Source organism: Callorhinus ursinus, unplaced genomic scaffold (assembly GCF_003265705.2).
Source record: "Callorhinus ursinus isolate GAN/ISIS: 27379988/994484 unplaced genomic scaffold, GSC_fseal_2.0 scaffold2, whole genome shotgun sequence".
NCBI lineage: Eukaryota > Metazoa > Chordata > Mammalia > Carnivora > Otariidae > Callorhinus > Callorhinus ursinus.
Window position 1 is genome coordinate 73,782,969 of NW_027397064.1, and position 7,493 is coordinate 73,790,461.

Sequence of the window (7,493 nt, forward strand, 5' to 3'; positions counted from 1 at the left end):
ATAAACTGACATGGAAAGACTACATTATATTCAGAAAAGGATGAAAGAGGGAGAGAACAGTTAACTACAGAAGGGTGCTTCTAATAAACAGGAAAGTTGCCATGTACTGCCACTAGTATTAGCCCAGAATTCCAATCCTATCCTGTGACAGTTTACAGGAGAAGACAATGGTTTCAGCATTTGTTGCCATGAGAACACCGATTATATTTGTTTGTTTTCTATTTCAAGCTGCAGATTTCTCACTCCAGTACTTTTAATAGTGACAAAAGAATAATCAGTCCGCTCATCACTCATCTTTCCCTTAGTATGCTTTAAAAAAAGAAATTGGCAAGGATAATATTTTATAAGCTTGGTAAATAGCTTAATTTTTAGCAAAATATGTCCAAAATATTAGGTAACATGGCAATAATATAATGTTAAGTAACATAGCAAGTAACACAGTAATATTTACATCTATTTTTAAATTGAGGTAAAATTTACATATAATGAAGAACAGATCTTAAGCAAACACTGATGACTTTTGATCGATATAATCATTCACATAACTACTAACCTATCAAGATATGAAGCATTTCCATCACCCCACCAATCAGGACAACAGGTTGGACAGCACCTAACTGTTCATTAATAGGCACTGATTACATCAATTATGGCAAAACAGATTATCCACTCTTTCATTTTAATAAAGCATATCTTTATATATTAACTTGGAAAGTGTTCCATATGTATTAAGTGAATAAAAGCGACTCCCATAGCCTAAGATCAAATGTATTTTTTAATCTCATATATGTGTATGGCGATTGACTTAAGCAGGACATAAGGATCTATATTGATATTCTTGTAATTACCCCAAAATTGATCTGTTAATGGCACTATTTCTGGGAAACAATTGAGAATGGAAAGAGAGTAAAGAAGTATCTGTTTCAAACCGACAAATGATGCTGTTGAGATAAAGAATAAATAAAACAAAGAAGCTAAATAAAACAACGAGGCAAAAAGAGGGAAGCACCCTCTGAGAACTTAGCTGTTCTCTGCAAATTGCCTGCTGTGAACAGCCAGGCCATACAAAACTGACTTTGTAGCTTTCTGCAATTTGCTCATTTTTCTGGGTAACTTGGGGACTTTTTGTCTGAAATCTCTGGATATGCATTAGATGAATAACTACATACACAAATTAAAGTACCCGATGGAGATCATTTATCCAGCTTAATTCACGAAAACGGGTAGATAGCAAGGCATCTACTTTACCCTTTACTTAAATATAGACTTTAAAAGATAGCAGTAGCCCTGGAAGCATCTCCTAATGAAATATGAAATCTAGGAACTTTATCTTCTTCTATTACATCTTAAGCATTGTCAAATGCCCATACTCCTTCCTCTGCTGAAGAGAACTGGTTACTATAACAACCACTGCGGCAGTATTACTAACCACACACACACAAACAAAACCCACAACCTCAAACTGACGAGTGTTTCTGCGTTCACAGTTTTATCAGGTAATTTAAAAATGGACAGACAGGTAATGACAAAGGAAGAAAATGCAAGGGATTTGAAATTAGATATTAACACAGAAAACAAGTTTAAACAAAATAGAGGACAGAGGAAACGAACGAAACAGCTAGGGTGGCTTCCTCGTTGCGCTTCAAGCCACACCGTTCCAGCTGGGGAGGGCAAGATGGCAGCGTCACAGTCGTCCTGAGAAGCCAAGTCACAACCTCACTTTCCAACTGATGTTGTGGCTGTGGGATAGATAGGGAAAGCTAACCATTGATGCCAGACAGAGCAATGAACGTCTATTTCCAAAAATGCACCCAGATTTCATAATAAAGACTACTGGTCGAGGTGAGAGCATCTGAAGTAGAATTTGGAAGCTTTCGTTTTGCTTGCTATAAAATGGAGATAACATTTCTCCTCCTTCCCTTACCACTGTGAGTATAAATTTACATAGCTTTCTTAGAAAGTGATTTAAAAGCAATTAAGTTTTATAAAATAGAAGTAATATTTCTTATTAATAAAATAACCAAATATCTGTAATTCACTGATAAGCTGCTTTTTGTCATAATGTTTTTAATATTGTCACTTCTCCACAACAAAAACATTTACTCATAGCTGAGACTCAATACCCTTCCAATACTTTTCAATAAATTTAAGACTGTGAGTAAAAAATGAAAATAAATTAAAAAGTGTATCCAAGAATGAGTAGATATAGAGAATTTTCAAATAGAGTCGGAGTCCGAGTCAGATTATAAAATATTTTTTTTCCTCTAAATCTCAAAAGAATCACCTTTGCTTAAAGTCTCTCCATTATATGTATATTTGGTAGTCAATTAGTAGCCTTTTACCTTTCAGAATTTAGCTACAATCAAAATATCATATTCTTATTATGCTGCTAGACATATTTCCCTCCACATTAGAGTACAATGACCCAAAACAGTTTTACTCATTTAATGGAGCCATTTTTATAGCTGTGAGAAAGTATAAAAATGACATTCTCTCATTTTAGCCCAGCTTTTCTGAAACTAAGTAGTCAAAATAGCTCATTTTAAAGAGAAACAAAAAGATACATGATCACCTTGTCTCAACTGAATTCATGTATACCAAATTCTAAACTATAAAGGTATTTTTATAGTGAACTGATAGATTTTGGTAAGCTTTTACTACAGAGCTGGATTGTGTTTCTATAAACACCAGACTTAAAAAATCCTAGATGATTGTCCTATATGTTTAAACAGAGAACACTAGAAAACAATGTGAGAATATAATAGGGAGAGTGTGAGTGTGTAGCTTTAGAAGTAATGTTTGGTTTTGTTCGATCAAGTAATATCTATGATTACTTTCATGCATCACCCACCATGTTAACAAAGGCAGAGTCTATAGAAAACTAGGAAAGATACCCAGCTCATAACTTCTTCCCACAGCCTGCAGAATGTCAGCTTCTACATCAGTAAAATAGCTTTTTCTGTGGCTATGAAAGCAAGAGTATGTTTCTAGATTTTAGATTGATGTACTCTTATCTTTATAATAATAGTAAAGATAATAGTAGGCATAGTAAATTTCTATTATTCTATATATTTTTTTCTTCTACTGAAATTTTTTTCTGTCAGGAATTCTGTTAACTTTTGTTGTTGTTTAATATTTTCTAAGGGATTACAAATCTGCATTTTATTCTTTGCTTTCATTGTAAGAGAGATTCTACTGAACTGAGAAAAATTAAGATTCTTAATCTAATTAATGAGATTTGGTCCAACATTAGCTAAAAATATGGCACAATTTCAGATGGCATTTTTGAGCAAATGTGATCAGAAGATAACATTTTTCTGCAAAGGTCCTAAGTCCTTTATCAATTTACCATTATCATGGAAAAGTCTAACCTCTAGCTTGGCATTCAAAGTGCTCTGCTCTTCATCGCTGTCTCTTTCAATGTATTTCCTATTATTTCTCTACACAAATCACTCCAGCAGCCAAATCTGCAAGTCATCCCCCATTCATATATGTCTATGTCTTTGTTCATTTGATTCTTCCTTGGACTAATACCCTTTCTGTTTCATTCTACTTGTCCACACTTGACTAATCCCACAAAGTCTATCTCAAGTTCCTTCTTCATGAGATTTATCTGTTTACATCAGCCTTAAGTAATCTCTCCTTCAATCCAAATCTTAAAATACCTAATGCATTTTGCTCATGTAGCACACATTTGCTAGTAGACCGTAGTCATTTACATGAAGTCCTTGTCTAAGGCAGTAGAGAGGAAAATAAGAGTCCTATAATTTCATAATTCCACAGGAGCTAGCAGATTTTCTTGAACACAATAATAGTGATGATAACCAGATACATTTATGGACCTATCATTTTATTAACTGTGAAGGAAGATACGGATGTGAGTTTAAATCCAAATTCCACCATTTATTAACTTTGAAGTTTTGGTCAAGTTATTTGATATTTCTAAGACAGTGTATTAGGTATATTCAAAGACAGTATATTAGGGCCTTCATAAGTGTTACCTCACTTAAGGTTCAACATAACCTTGCATAAATTGAGTTAATAATTGAAATTGTTAAGACTGAAGAAAGTGAAGCCTGGGAGCTTGTTTAAGGACCAAAGCTACTCAATAAAAGAGGGTAGGATCTCCTTGATAAAGAGCCAGAGCTGTGGTCTTACCCAGATAGAGGTGTCAGTTTACACAGAAAAACAACACGTTGGGTGTATACTTGCTAGCAAAATGGATTTTAAGGTTATTGGGGGCTGACAAGAGGAGGTGAGCCTTCCTAATTACAGTAAGAACCAGGCACACAAACTCAAAGGGCTTTCTAACATTAACAAGCGAGAACTGTTGAAGGACTACTTCCTATTTGCAGAGCAAAGCTAAAGCCTGCAATTCTCCCTTACACTGGAAGCCTGGGTACCCTTGGTTAAATTCGCTCCCAAGTTTTGCCAAAAAGCGTAAGGACGTGACCGGCCAGGGGAGGTCTGACGTCAGCTAGCCACAATTACAAAGGTAGTTGTCTTCAACTACACCTGGGCATTTGAAGTTGAAGCTGGTTTCCAATTAACCATTCAAAATTAAAGCAGAATGTAGAAAGGGAGATAAAGGAAATACCTCAAGCACTTCTGCTTTTTAATAGGTTTGACCTTTTTAAAGTTGAATTTTGTGACAGGCTATGCTGCAAGAAAACCTGCAAGAAATAAAACTGCAAAGTTCTAAAAATATGAAGTACAAATTGTAATTTTAAAAAAAGCATAAGCCACAATTCAGCTCAGATGTCCTAAGTACAAATACCTCTTAATTACCACCCAACACTCTCTAAGCCACACAAATAGACACAAATAGAGGTCTTTTCTGCTGTCTCCCTCTCTTTGCCAATTCCTCTCATGGCTGTGCTAGCAGATCTATTTTGTCAAAACTTCACTCAGGGTTTAAGCTGATAGTCATTGGTTACATTCTTCCAGCCTAAAGCTAACACTCTCTTCTAAGTGCTTATACATGTAGATGTCTCATTTGCATTAAAGGCCAATGGCCACCCAGTGTGTTCTAGAGGCAAATCAAGAATTAGGAAGACATGTTTTATATGCTATCACTTTTCTGAAAACTATAGCAGTTGTAAGACCTTGCCTAAGCCACAATCATTCTTGATCTCAGTTCTCTCATTTATGAAATAAAAATTGTCTAGATTATAGCCAAGCATGAAACTCATTCTATGCCTGTAAATCTACCTATCTGGCGCAGCTTCCACAACTATAATCTCTTTCTTCTTCCTTATCTTCTCTTTCTAACATTAGTTTACATTTCTTTGCTGGTTATTAGGCACTGTCCTCCCCTAAGCTGATTTTCAAGCATTTTCTACTCTTCTATGCCTACCTCTATTCAATTTCTTTATGCATTCACTTATTCATGGGATTTCAACTGTCAATTATTTGAGGATGAATACCAAATTTTCTATCCCCAATTCTATAACCATCATGTAATACCATTTTTTCCAGGTCATTTATATTAGCGATTGAGATCATAGATCCTTAGTGTAAGGTATTTTCACATGCCCCAAGTTCCAGAATTTCTGAATCTTGGAATCAATTTATGCTCCTTGAACACTGCTGTAGTTGATTCACAGCTAAATTTTATTCCCTCTACAAACTTTCCTTTTGAGATTTGAAATCACCTGCACCAACATAATTCAACTATTGGGACTGAAAACTGAGACCATTTATATCAACATAGTTGTTTGAGGAAATATTTTCCCCATGAATGTAAGACCATAACCCAGTGACAACATAACAATTTGTTTCAAGAAAAGACCTTGTTTTGTTCCAGATATGAAATCTTAATATCCAGGAGGATAACCAACACCTATGACTTTCATGCCATGGAGGAAGCATTGGGTAAGGAAAGTTTGAAGATGGAGTCAGAGGATCAGAGGAGGCACCTACCAGTCAATGTGAGAAGCCAGCAACTGTAGCCACTGAAGTCAAACTAGGACGGGTGAGTTGGTAGAGAAGTCTATGGGATGCTGCTGTCTCTATGGGTCTTTAGTCTGTGGTCTGGTGGTGGGCTTGGGACAGCTGTTGGTCAACAAAATCATCAGTTGGGTGGAAGCTGGACATGGAGGGGAGGAGAATGAGGAGAAGCTAAAATCTTTTATGATCTGTGCGTCTGTCTTGTCACCACAGCTAGTGATAGAAACCTTTAGAGAGGAAGGTTGCCACATCACTTCCACTTTCCAAGTCTCATGCAAATTTTCCTTTTAGCTAGTATTATCCAGAACCATACAAAGAAGGGGATGAGAGGAGCAAAACAAGGCTGGGCCTCTTAAATCAAGAGAAGTTTAAATAAAGTAGTTAGCCTGAGAACAAAGAGGGATGGATTAAAGATGGCTGCAGATTCTTAAAAACAATAAAACAAACAAACATGGCTGCAAATTCTTAACTGTTTGTCCATCCGTGGGCAGAGGCTTTGTCTCCTCCCATTGAATCTTGGTTGGGCTTTGAGATGCTCTTTGGTTTGCAGAAATGAGGCTCTGTCTGTTCCTGGTCTAGCCTTTTAGAGACCCTGCGGGCAGTCCAATTGACTAGAGCATCAGCTGCACTCCTCCTGGCTCCACCCCTAGGTCAGTGCTGGGGCCAGCCATACTTTCCTCCAGGTGCTCCTACCTAATGGCTGAGCGTGGCAGGGGTGCTAATGCAGACCCATTGCTGTGATGCTTTAACTTATGACTTTGGCTTGAGTATTCCTTATTGGCCTGGCAGAAACATAATCAGAACTGTGCTACAACCTGAAATTCCTTTTACCTGAATTTCCCTCCTTTCCTCTCCTTCACAGGTTGTAGATCTTCCATGATTTCCTTTCTGTATATCCTTCATAGACATTTCTCTCAAGAAACATCTTGCACATCTAACCCCATCTTGCTATCGGCTTCTTGGAAGACCTGAATTAACATGACCAGTTTGTGATGCGGCAACTCCTAACTGAAACAGCTGGTCGTTCTTCCACATTTGTCTAAGACTGACCTCATGAAATTCAATAAAGATACACTTACAAAATGTCCAATTATTAATAGTTATTCCTTTATAAACTTTATATAAATTGCAAATTAGGAAAAATATCCTTTGTTCAACCAGGCATTTTTTTATTTTTAATAATATGTATGATTTGAAAAGAAATACCACATTCTCATAAAAATGTAATCTTCAGATTCATGTGCTTACAATAAGCAATCAACAAATCTTTTCTGAGTGCCTGCTTTCTGAGAGGCAAAAAGCCCTGGGGGAAAAAAAATTGACAAGACAAAGAGTGTTATCTTCAAGAAGCGTGTTTTGTACTATGGAGAAAATGAATTGACAAATATAATCAACAATATTATGAGGTTAACTTCTGGTTGGTCTACTCTCTTTATCTGTTCATTACTGGAATGGGTCAATCATTAACCCCAGCAATGTCCGCATTTGGCTACAGTTTGCAGAAAGAGTGGTGTGTAAAGGAAGATAAAGAATCAGCAAAGAGG

General features: G+C 36.4%; 1 long non-coding RNA gene across 1 annotated transcript; it reads left to right on the forward strand.

Annotated features, from left to right (window-relative positions):
• Window positions 1-1,665: 1,665 nt before the first annotated feature.
• Window positions 1,666-7,246, forward strand: LOC141374793 (uncharacterized). Its single transcript, XR_012381915.1, has 3 exons — window positions 1,666-1,928; window positions 5,807-5,930; window positions 6,812-7,246. It is a non-coding gene; the product is annotated as an uncharacterized lncRNA (long non-coding RNA).
• The last annotated feature ends 247 nt before the right edge of the window (window positions 7,247-7,493 follow it).